At 43.1% G+C, this 13,123-nt stretch overlaps 1 protein-coding gene across 1 annotated transcript in view; it reads right to left on the bottom strand.

The window, feature by feature from the left end:
- DAB2 (DAB adaptor protein 2) overlaps nt 1-10,638 on the bottom strand; it is a 49,551-nt gene extending 38,913 nt beyond the window's left edge. The window contains exon 1 of the mRNA XM_028098109.2: nt 10,351-10,638. The gene's annotated coding sequence lies outside the window, so the exon portion shown is untranslated. The remainder of the gene's footprint in view (nt 1-10,350) is intronic.
- Between the last annotated feature and the right edge of the window lie 2,485 nt (nt 10,639-13,123).

Raw genomic sequence — 13,123 nt, 5'->3', positions numbered from 1 at the left:
TTAGATAGATGTATGAGCTATGATGAATACTCCATTACTCCATAACTTCTACCCAATACTCCACGGGTAGAAGTTAACCCAGGGACTTGAAAAGACCACACCATCTGGAGAGTTTCAGTAACAGCTTGCCCTGAGCAGATATAAACTAGAGGAACATACAGATGTTACTCATTATAAATAACCTAAAATTAAAAAAAAGGACTCAGAACTGTTTTACTTATATCAATGGATGATAAGGTGAACTGAAGCTTCCCATTTTGCCCACTCTATAATAAATTACAATCAGTGTTGCCAATGAGAGCAGCTTGTCACTCATTCACTTGGCCATCTGGTTATTGGTTCTTGAACACCTACTGTGTGCCAAGTGCCGTGCATTGCTATATATACAGTGCTGAAAGAGATGGCCTCTGTTCTTAAGGGGCTTATGATACAGGCAGGGGAGAGAGAACAAGCACGTAATAGTCACAGTCGGTGTGAAGTTGTTTAGAGGAAATGTTTCTGATTAGGTTAGAAAGCCTCATTGCCATTAATAACGTTTAATAAGAGCAAAATTAGTACTACTTCAAGGAATCCTATGTAAATTGCTTTCTTATTTATATCAACCATGAAAAGATTCAAATTTTGTCTTAAGGGCTTAATTACCCTCTTCAACAGACAGTTTTAAAATTATGACATTTACTTAAATCACTAATTAGATGAAGGATATTTACATTCAATGTTTGGGAGTCTCCATATTACAATCTGGAAGAGCATCTTGTGATACATTCGGTTATTAAAGAACATCAATGATGACTCCTGAAAAGTTACCCAAATTTCTGAATCAACGTTATATCATAAACCCCAGAAAGAAATGCTATGCTCACTTGGCGTTCAGTTTTATCACTTCAGAAGGGCAAGCAATTGAGAGATGACATGAACCTCAGTATTCTAGAACCAAACACGTTCTGTGGCACTCTTACTTATCAGATCTTCTGAGTACAATAGTGCCACTTTCAGATCAGGCAAAACTACTGAATCACAGATTTTAATGAAGCAATATTACGAAAATGTAACCAGGGTCACTCCCCAGAATGGCACTGGTATTTAAGTAACATGTCCTACTTACAAGAGCATTAGAAAGGGAGTATCCAATAGCACCTGGTTAATGTCAGTCTTTAAAAAACTGGACTTTAGGGGCACCTTGGGTGGCTCAGTCATTGGGCGTCTGCCTTCGGCTCAGGTCACGATCCCAGGGTCCTGGGATCGAGCCCCGCAACGGGCTCCCTGCTCGGCGGGAAGCCTGCTTCTCCCTCTCCCACTCCCCCTGCTTGTGTTCCTGCTCTCACTATCTCTCTCTGTCAAATAAAAAACAAACAAACAAACAAACAAACAAAAAAACTGGACTTTATTATCACTGCAAATAGGAAGCCCTTAAACAAGTGTTGGCTGCATGAAGTATAAAGAGTCCAGATCCTAAAACAGAACAGGGTTGCCTCCATTGTTACAAAGTTGAACATTTGTATCTCCATACACTATCTGGAAACAGAACTACAGAATGTTTTTGGTACATGGATATGTCTAAAAGATCAATAACAGTACTGTCTGTAGTTTAACATAAAACTAAGATTTTATCGTAGACTGTTCACGTGTCTACCGAATCTGGCAAACCTGTGACCCTCTATTTTCTAGAACTATCCTTTATGTCCACACCTCTCTCTCTACCAAAAATTTTTAAAAATTATTTTTAGTATTCCTCCCTAATCTTGCTTCATTGTCACCCCAAGTTCCCGTTTCCAAAAAAGTGATACTTTCTTGTATCATGTATCTTGTCCTTCATGATTCGCCAACTCATATTACAGTGTTATTTTGGTATTTTCTGTACACATAAGTACTTTTTAAGATATTTAGAATACTTGAAGTAAAGAAACTTTGCAGGATGAATTTTTCCTTCACCTTCTCAAAAAGGTCCAATGAGAATCTGAGTTGTAAGAAACCAGTTGTAACTGATCTACTTTTATGGTTGAATACTTGTGGGAGTGCCCTATCAGACTTCATGGCCTTCCTGATTTTATATTAATCAGGTATCTCTATCTATCTATCTACCTATCTATGTATATTTAGACAGAGAGAGAGAGAGAGAGAGAGAGAGACAGAAACCCTTTCCCTAGAGAGGCTAACCTTTTCCATTTGCCCTGGACACACACACACACACATACACTGTGCCTTCTTGTGTTGCGTCCCTAGGCTCTAATACTTACTGCCTTCACCTACGTGAATTCCGTCCTGTCATTCAAAGTCCACTCAAGGTGTGTTGCCTTAGGGGAGTCTTCACTGACCTCTCACCAGCCTACCATTTTTCTACCCTTGCCACGACCTATTGTTGCCCTCTGATTCATATAGAACTCTTTCCCCAACTCAATGAAATTTTGAGGTCAGGTCCTACTTTTTGATACCCACATAGTTTGGTAAAGAGTAGTGCACTTACAGCATTAGGGGTAACACATATTTTCCATTTGCTCTGTAATATTGGCTTAGGCAAATCTGTTCTCTACGTTGCTGATTTGTCTTGGAATACAGATTTTTCTTCAACTGTTAAACGATCTCTGCTCAAATTCATCCTGCCAATAGAGCTAGGCGAATTTATCTGAGTCAGTATTTTGTTTTCCTGATTTAACAAAGATCTACTGCATAACAAATACAGATTAAAGTTCTCGTCCTTATATCCAAGTCTCGGTGCAATCCATCTCTCCCTTCCAAATCCATGTCTTCCCTCTCTGCCATCTGTAGTTTCTCTTGGTCAAACTGGCCAGTCTGTATCTTTGGACGTGCACCTCCATAATTTGCTTATGTGCTTCTGCCTAAGGATGCATTTTTCTTCTATCTGACTTCTGCCAGTCTTTTAAAAGCTAAGTCCATTATCACACTGGTGTCCTTTTCTGGACCCTACCCACACTACTTCATTATAATAAAACCTTATGTTAGTTGAGTAGATGTCATTTTCTCTAAATTTCTTATAGGCAGTGATGGTTGGCATTTACGTGTCTGCTAGCAGATGTCAGGTCACTATTACCATCCAACTTTCAATTACAGCCAACTTTCGTCATTGAGAATTTTAGACAAGCTGAATAAATCAGAAATCCCCAAAGAACAAGTTAACAGGCAGTTAAACAAGCATCTATGTAACAAGAGACCCTTCCGAAGATAGCTTCAACATTGAATAAAATCAGCTTTTCAGTTGTTTGTCAATTGCCAATATGATGTTTCTGAAAAGCTTCAGTTATAGCTGAACCTTGGTCCAAGCAGAAATCGATATTAAATCTCCTTATTATCAACCAGCTGTGGATGGAAGAACCTATTGGATCAGTTATATATTTGTTTTTACTTCAAAAATGGGATTTCACTTACGATGTTTACCTTCAGAAGCAAAGGTTTAAAAGAAAAAAACCCAAACACAAAAATAAAAAATACCACCACTACCACCCAGTGTTAACGTAATTAAAGCGCAGCTGAGACTTTCTTCTAAAGGACAAATATTTGAGCAACTACTCAGAAGCATACCATTCCCACTTCCAATCCTCTGATCTAGAGGTCAGTTGTATGTTTCCCACCTGGGTTAACACTGTGCCCCAAAGCCAGACTGGCTCAGCATTCTTCTTATAATCTTGCTAGCCCTCTGACAGGTATTGGAGCATATGACAACTAAATGATAATGGAAAGCACTTTAGCATCTGCATTGCATATCATAGAAGATCAAAACAGGTTTGGACCCCTAATAGGACACTTAAAATATGGAAAATAAGTGAGGTCAATTGTGTGAAATGTTTAGAACAAGGAGGGTAGCTATATCCAATGTGGACACATTTAGTGAAGCTTTCATCACTTTCCAGTTCTTTGAGTAGGGATTAACTCTAGATCTTAGGAGGACTGAATTGTCCTGCCCAGATGAGATTTAAGTGGTACTTTAAGAGTTAATATTTGTGGGCCTGTACTGGTTTATGAAGCATTGCCACATTCTCCTGCTTGACCCTCACATTTAATAGTTTCAAGGTGTGCAAGAAAGAAGGCCTTCTAATTTTTCAGCTGAAATGTGTTCCTCTCTAGATTTCAGTTTGCTTACAGCTCACAAACAATTAAAGCAAGAGCCTTTTCCAAATATCAGACTAATTGTTACACTGAGAATTGTAGTTCTAGAGCAGGTGCATTTCTGAAGGAGCGGCTCTGAGAAAGCATTTTTTTTTCTGGTTTCACCCTTTAACTTGGAGGCAACTCATTTTACTGATGGAGAAAATGAAGCTCAGACACAATATCTCTTGTCTTAAATGGCAAAGTGAGTTGTGGACACAGTCATTTGCAGGTAAGAGTCTAAGCTCTTAACCACTAACCTATGTCATCTCCTCGAAACCAGAATTCCAATTCTCTAATTCTGGATCACACCCTTGTATTTTTCAGTCTAAGGTGTGATCTCTGCTAAACATCAGTCTCTGATTAACATCAGCCATTCTTAGGACTGTTTTGCAAGGTGCGTGAGGCAATTAAGGGTCAGGGACATTGAGCAGTATGCCTAAGAAATGGCACAGCTGTTATCCCAGTGCAGGTCCAGAGTCTACATTCTTTGTTTCACGTGATGTAGACTTTCTTCTAGATTTCCACTCACTAGGCATTCTTCCATTGCCAGGCTAGCAACATAATCCACATAATAGGTACTTACTAAATATTCAGATAAACACCAAAATTCAAATCATAAAGATTCATGCTTGAATCCTGGCTCTCCCATCTAATGATATGACCTTGAGCAAGCTGATATGTAGTGATCATATTTGAGCTAAGAAATGGAGATATTTTTCCATCTTCAGTTATTTAAAGTTAAAGATAAATGGGAGAATGGAATATTACTTTATAAAACCATAAAGCTCTATAAGAACCAAGTGTAGTAGATTCATTTACCAATAAAGAGAAGCCTTCATCTGCACTCTGGGCATTGCATGAAAAACAAAATAAAAAGTTTTATAGGTTAGAGAAAACCATCTGGTGCATGGGTTCTAGTTTACTAGAATCTTTTTTAAAGAAGTAACCGGGACAGTCTCCAGTGGAGATTAATTATGCTCTTAAAAAACCCAAAAGAGGAGAAAGGATTTGGAAATAAGGTGATAATACAAAATAAAGAGTATATCGGTTTTCCTTGGATCAAGAAAACAATACTTGAGATACTATGAAAAATGTCAAGGTCTGTGCTTTTTCATCTTTTGCATCCTAAGATCCAGTTAAACTGAGCTATGTTTAAATGCTTTGCTTTATTATTTCCATGACTGTAGGAACGCACATATTTTGTTATGCTTTCCACTGAACAACTGAATTATAAAACAAATGAATTGTGAAAGTTACTCTTAGATCATGTGGAGGGCTTGTTGAAATACAGCTGGATGAGCCCCACTGCTGGAGTTTGGCTCAGTGGATCTGGGATGGGGACCAAGAATTTGCATTTCTAACAAGTTCCCAGATGATGCTGGTGTTGCTAGTCTGGGGACCACACTCTGAGAACCACTATTTTAGATGAATTCTCTCTAGACGAGAAATACACCTGAAGGTAACTAAGTGTCCAGTCTTGAAAGATTGAATGAATTTGATTGTGAAATGAGAGTTTGTGTGTTTCATCTGTCACATGAAGATCTCAGTCTATTTCAGAGAAACACTGTGCATCAGAGAGAAATAGGGTAGCTTTTTACCCAGAGAAAATGTGAAACCACATATCCCTCCCCCAAATTTATTCCAGGTTGAATAGTATTTTTTTTAAAGATTTTATTTATTTATTTGACAGAGAGAGACACAGAGAAAGAGGAAACACAAGCAGGGGGAGCGGGAGAGGGAAAAGTAGGCTTCCCGCCAAGCCAGGGAGCCCAATGTGGGGCTCGATCCCAGGACCCCGGGATCATGACCTGAGCTGAAAGCAGACGCCACCCAGGCGCCCCTGAATAGTGTTTTAAATCTCACTTTTCCAGGACTGTTCTATTCTACCTGCTCCCTTACTCTGTGGTTACCTGAAAATTTAAGTGACAGCCCTCCTGCATTCTGCCTTCTGGTAACTTCCTTACAGCTGAACACTCAGCCTGCTGGGTTCACTCAGAATTCTTACTGGTTTAAGGCAGTTAAAGGTCACTTGCCTCTAGCTAGCTGGTATAAGTTACAGTAGCAGAGAAAATCTGCCAGTCTTCTTTAATATTGAGGCAATAGCTCCTGTGTTCCTGAGATTTCATAAGCCTTCATGTTCTAAGAATTAGCAAGAGTTAGACAATTAAGTGTTAAGATTAAAATAAGTTGAGAAGAGGAAAAGGATGAGGTAGGTAGACAGGAGATTCTACCTCAATAAAAAAGTAACTTCCATTTTTAGATCAGGAAGCAATTTGTTCAGATTTTGCTCACCCTAGAGTGCCAGGCTTCCTTCCAGTGTAGAAGGATGCGGGAAGGGGAGTAGCCATGGCAACCTGCCCAGCTACATGGGCAAGCATAGGACGGGGCCGCACGCACTTGGAAGACTTTACTTCTAGCCCAGTCACTCAGTTTAGTATGGGTGGTCCCTCCTTTCCCACTTCCTTCTACTGTAATGCTGACTTGGGGAAGAATGGCACCCACTCCATAGAGTGGCGGAGAGGGGGTGGAAACTTCAGTGAGACCAGAGGAGATCAGCTTGACCAAAGCAAACTACAGGCTTCCAGGCGGAGAACACAGAGTAACTCCCTGTCTGTTCTAGTGTGAGTACAGCAGACACCCTGGCTTTGTCAACATTCAGTGCTTGAATGATTAGCAGTTTTCAGGTAGGTGAGCAGTGCCCAATTTTGATGAAGAAATTCACTCTGCCTTCAGTTTTCACAAAGACAGATAATTCAGTTGCTCAGGGGGCAAAAATAAAACAAAACACCTACATTTCTAGGTCAGAGAGAACAGAGTATTCTAAGCATATTAGATTAACAATCTCCCCAACAAACTTGGGCTAGGTACTCTTATTCTCTCCAGATAAGGAAGCTTAACTACAGAGGGGTTATGTAATTTGCCCGAGGTCATGTAAGCAGCAGTGGTCGAGCTGGGATTTGAATCAAGGCGGTAGGACTCACGCCACTACCTGGTTGTCCCGGGTGGGAGGCAGAAACTGGCATGAATGCTAGCCCTTTGTGTCCATCCTTAGCATCACCTGTTCCCTTCATTAAAAATGAGCATGGTTTTTGTAGAAGAGGAGACTGATGGCCCCCTCCCTCTCTTTCTGATTCACACAATGCAGTCAGGCTACGTCACTGTGAGTTAGGTTTCCACGAAGCACACCGAACTGCTGTTGCAGCTAGCTCACCTACAGGTGACTTTGGCCCATCTCTGTGCAATTCAGTGGCACGGCTTCAACTTTAGAAGTACATGCAGCACCAGGGAGAATTTTAAAATACCGCATCCTATTACTCAGGTGTTTCTTATTGCCAGTGTTGGTCTCGTCTTGATTCCTTGAGGAGGTCAGAAAACCTGACATGTTCGGTCTGTTAAGGGACACTCCCCCGCCGATCTGCTCTCAAGTCTTTCCATGTGGGGAGGCATGTTCTGATGCCCATGAGGGCAACTGGACACATGGGAGAGCTCAGTCTTCAGCAGCCTGCTTGAGCGTTTCAGCATCTTCACTTGTCTTTGAGAAAAGCATCAATTAAATCTCCAAGGCAGGAGAGATTGAGGGAGAGAAACACATGATGCCTTCAAAACCATCCAGATAAAAAATATCAATAGTAGCAAGTTTAGGCTTACGGTAGAATTAGAAATGAAGCAGCATATACTTGCTGTGCCACCCAGAGCCCATGTATCCACAAAGCCTCCTGCTGGCCAGGAGACACCCAGCAAGGCATATGTCTTCCTGCTCTCTTCAGTCTTCAGATAATTGAGGCATGGCCAAGCAGGCCAATAAATATCACCTCCAACCATCTGGTCAGAAGTTTCTAGAAGTCCCTGTACCACCTTCATGCCAACAAGTGTCTTAAAAGCAATTCCCTCAACCCAAACAAGGTGACTGAGATCCAGTCAACCTTTTGAATAAGACAAGAGGAATGCACAGGAATTTGGACTTTTAGTTGAATCTAAAACTGTCAAAAGTCTTGAGTGGAAATGCAGACTCTCCCTCAAAAGATTAGATAAGGCTTTTAACAAGTGCCATGCATGGCTCCCTTTCCTCTCCTAACATCCTCAGGTGAAGATCCAATTGTGTCCAAGACCAGAAGGCCAACAAGATAGGTGTCATGGGGGCGCCTGGGTGGCTCAGTCGGTTAAGCGTCTGCCTTCGGCTCAGGTCATGATCCCAGGCTCCTGGGATCAAGCCTGCTTCTCCCTCTCCCTCTGCCTCTCTCCCTGCTCATGCTCTCTCTTTCTCTCTCTCTCTGTATCTCCGTGTCTCAAATGGATAAATAAAATCTTTAAAAAAAAAAAAAAGATAGGTGTCATGATTCAAAGGTGGAGGACATTCCACTAAGATCAATTGGTTCTGGCCATCCAGTAAAAACATGTAGGAGGGTATAACTTAAAGAAGAACTGGTTTCCAGGGCAGTTGTTTGGATAAGAGGGATAGAGCTAAGAGTGGGCAGGGAAAGGGAAAGTTAAGTTATTCACCAACAGGAAAAAGAATCCAGTCTGCCTTAGGGCGAGACCGATGAGGAATTTAGAAGAAGTAATCCGTCCCGGAAATACACATTGGAAAAGGCTACTAGAGCTCCTCCGTGCTTTCTCCAGGACACTGTCCACATCGCACACTCCGTGTTGTATGAAGTGTGGCACTGTTTATTGCCACACACCAGCGCTTCACCAAAAAGGTCCTTCCCCCAAAGATTAAAGAGAGCTCAGTCCCAAATGCTTCTGAATTCTCAAGGCAATAAACTTTTCTATGGTGTCATTGAGGCCTGTTTCCCTTCAAGGAAGGAGAGACAGAACCTGGGGTGGGAGGGGCACCAGGCCGGGAGAAAAGCAGCCTAATCATGGTCTGACTGTGGGTGTAAGAAGCAAGCATGGAGATGTCACAGACCAGGGAGACAAGCCATTTGGTAGCTGCAATGCTCCCCCATTCCCAGCTAGTTCCTCCCTCCCCAACAGCCAGTAGATGCTCCTGTGCAGGGAGCTAACCTCAAGCCTGTAAGGAAGATCAATTCTATACCCCATCAAAGCCATTCCGAGAGCCTTATCAGACATTTTGAAGGCATTTTTGTAGCTGCCTTCTTTCTTCAACCATTACTTCTGTTTAAGTTAGTTCTGTCTTACCTCCTTCTCTCCCACTCCCCTGCTTTGCCTGATTAGGGCCAGAAATTTTTTCATTAAGTCACTTTAGAGTGTAATAACAACATTTACTATTCATGAAGTCTCCCCTCCACAATTTTTAAGTCTTTCCATGTGTCTGGAAGCTTATTGCTGCTCTTCTCATTTTACAAGAGTGCCTGTCTTCCTTCCAAACACAAACTAAAAAGAAAGAGGAAAAGGTGGGGGGGGGGGGGGAGGGTGGTAAGGGCGTGGAGATAACATCCAGATTCTTTAAGTGCTTTTAATCCAGTTAAATTTCCCTTTGGACTCAAACAGCTCCCTGCTGACACTGACGGCGGACCGAATTCCAGGCTAGGAATTGAGTCAAGCAAGAGGAAAGGAAGCAGAAACGAATAACAGAGTCAGCTCTATGCTATGAAAACCGCTATGCTGACTGGGGCTCCATAGTTTAACCCATTCATTTTTTCCCCCTTTTCTAGAATTCTCACTTAATCTTTCCACCCAGTTTACAGCAAGCAGGCCAACACCTTTTAAAAGCTCCAGGGATTTAAAACAAGTTTGTTCAGTCTCTTGGGCAGATACTTTCTTAAGAATGCGGGTGTAAGACAAAGTTCACATTTTCATGCCACATGTTGTCAGTCACCAGGAAAAAAGCTTCTCAGAGGCACAAACCGGGTCCCCAGCCTTTGTCACACGGCAAAAATAAACACCCCTGGAGGAGTTAATTAGGCAGTCAGCAGCCACACCAGCGTCCTACCAGGGTCGCCCGCAGAGCTTTTAAACAAGCGTGCGCGCGCGCGCGCGCGCACACACACACACACACACACACACACACACACACAAACACACACACACAAAGGGAGGCGCTTGTGAAATGTCACAAGCTGGACATCTGCCGCCCGACCCCAAAGGTAAATGCAGTCCCTGGAAGCATTCCTCGGATGTCAGGCCACAAAACCGCGGTTTCCCCAAGTACAGTCTCCTTTCTAAGATTCGCGCCCCCCTCCACCCCGGTCCCAGCGCTGCACCCCAAGGCGGGGAAAGCCAAGAGAGGAGGAGATGGCAAAAAATGGAGCCAAGGGGCGGAAGGACGGGAAAGCGACTCACGGCTAGCTAGCGCCTCCGCGAAGCGAGCATGACTTCCCGCTGCCGAGCCTCCAGGCTGCCGTGCAGCCGACACGGCGGGCCGCGCTTAAATAGCCGCCGGCCGGGGAGCCTCGGAGCCGCGCGGCCACTCCCGGCGAGATATGGTTCTAATCAGATGCTGGCAGCCGAGGACTCCCCAGGAATGCGCCGGGATGTTTTTGCTGCCTGGGCTTGGTAACTCCCCCTCAACGTGTCTGCTGAGTCTTCCAAACTTAACTGTTTATTAACCCGAGCCGCAGCCACGCTGAGCGCCCGGCTCCCCTCGCTCGCGAGCCCCGCCAGCGGGGGGCGATCGCAGGGCCGGCCGCCCCCCCACCCCCCGCCGGCCCCGCGGAGGAGGGACGAGGGAGGGTGCCGGTCGGAGTCCCGGCCGCCGCGAGCTGGGGACGCGGGACAGGGGAGGGAGCAAATAAGGACAGGAAAGGGAAACTCCGCAGGAAAGGGGTGGGATCCACCCGACCTTCATTTCACAAATTCCTTCGCTGGATTGCCACTTCAGTGATGTGGCACACGAAAGTCATCCTAACCCGTTGCGGCCCTCGGAACAAAGGGCTGCCTTTACTCCTGACTTTCCTGGCAAGAGGCAACGGATCCCAGCTCGGATCTGCTCTTTCTCCAGTGGAAAGTGGGATTGCCCCTTTGCAGGCATTGCTGATGCGGGTACACTTAACTTGGTGGGAACTCTGTGCGTGTACATGTAAAACGTACTGTATTTGTGGACGAAATAAAATCCTGATAGATATAAAACAATACTCTGAAATCGATGTAAACAAAAACGTTCACCCCTATATAACCTATCTAAATAAGCTGTGCCTCTGATACAAAGATAATGTACTGACTTCTCTTCCCGTGTGTACATCCGTGTGTAGACACATAACGTGACTATGTGCACTAATTTCCACAGTGTTCCCTCCACCTCTAAGAGAAATAGGCAACACGAGAAATAAAATATTTGAAAATATTGACACGCAGGGCTCAGCAGAAGGCACTCCATAGCATAGCTTCATGAACCTTCACAAACTGGGAATTCATTTTCTCTATATTTTAAAATCATGAACGATTGTACAATATCCCCAGAAACTCTGTCACTTTTAAAGAATTTTGGAATTATTTTGTGAAAAGCATGTCTATGTTCCTTTTATTTTTTTGAAGTTGGAGACAGTGTGTACTAAATGTGAACATGCCAAATTATGACTTGGATGAGAAGAGGTTATTGATTTTATTGAGTAAGCAACACACAGCAGATTTGCATTTTACCTCTGGAAACGGAGGGTTCAAATCAGGCTCATGGGACACCAAGGATGCATTTTGTGGTCCCAAGCCTAGCCCAACTGCAAAGCCGCTGTGTAATTTGGGGCAGCTCAGTGTGAGTGGCAGTCCCCGCTCTCAAGTAGGTCAGGCTTGGGACTGCCAGGGAGCCAGGGGTGCAGAGTAGCACAACCCCGTGACAGGGAGAGTGCCACCTCTCCTGGCCTCTCCGATTTCTGCCACCTGTCTCATCCCCTCACACCTGAAGGTGTGGGGGTGAGGACAGTGGTGCTGACAGTTTTCAGTGTTCCTCTGAGATAATTTGCTATTATTAAAAAAAAAAATGACTTCCTGTGAATGATAAGAGGTATGTAGACTTTAATCTTAGGACAGTATTTATAACATTTATGCAGAGAACTTTAATTCTGGTACATTTTAGGACACACTGCTTTATTTCTAAGACCCAGGGGTCCAGAAGGATGGTTTCACTTCCAAAGGCTGAGCAGCTGGACAAATGACAGCTGATTTCAGGCAAATAGAGGCATTGGCAATTTGGGGGGAAAAGGGGGTTTCTCTTTTAACCTCAATAGGTAATATTTTCTCCACTCAGAAGTGACCACCCAAACCTTTTTTTTTTTTAATCAAAAGACTGTTACTAGAAATGTTAACATATGTTTGCTCTACCACATGGAAGGGATATATTTAAGGAGCCAGAGGAAGAAAATGATTTCATCTGCAATGAGCTGGAGTTTCAAGAGAAGACTTTGATGAAAACAGTCCATTTATGAGCAGTAGTCTCACACATACAGCTTAAAATTATCAGCTCTGTCATTTTACACAGAAATCTTAAGAGTCGACAGTGGAAAACTCTGATTTGAAGAGTATTTTTATATCTCTAGGGTGCTGATATTGCTTCTGGCAGTAATTCAGTGTCCTGCTCATAGTAAGGAAAAAAAAAAAAGAAGCATGAAAAGAAATTTAACTCTTTTTATCTCTGATGGAACAGTTTCCTGTCCCATAGAAGTCATTCACTTTTCAGGAGGTCTAAAGTGAACATCGTTGCAGCTGGAGAATCACACCCAAGCCCACCCAGACATTAACCCTGCCTAAGCGGTCTTTTCTTATCACCACTGAAATTAATGTTTAGCACATTAAGGTGAGGAAAATTCAATGCAATGTTTGAAAAACTATGGTCTTTGCATGACTTTCTCTTGCACAAAACCCGCCTGTGAGGAAGGAAAAAAAAAAAAAAACAAACAAAAAAAACTGACGACCGTGTTCCCAGCCTAGGAAAAGGGTAGTTAATCCCGTGATGGTTTGCTGAAGAATGCATGGTTTATTATTAAAGTAATCTCTTAAGATTTTCCTGGAATGTGCTTCCACAGCAACTCTGCCTGTGTGAGCTATCCTATGTGTGTGTCTTTTCTTCCATAATTAAGCTGGTTTTCCCCCCTTTAGCTCACAGACCTAAAGTGTTCTCTTTCCC

The sequence above is a fragment of the Eumetopias jubatus genome, unplaced genomic scaffold (assembly GCF_037043125.1).
Source record: "Eumetopias jubatus isolate StellerSeaLion01/CBP00866 unplaced genomic scaffold, mEumJub1_p1.0 scaffold_5, whole genome shotgun sequence".
NCBI lineage: Eukaryota > Metazoa > Chordata > Mammalia > Carnivora > Otariidae > Eumetopias > Eumetopias jubatus.
Note: the sequence above shows the minus strand (reverse complement) of the source record. Positions and strands in the feature narration are given on the sequence as shown.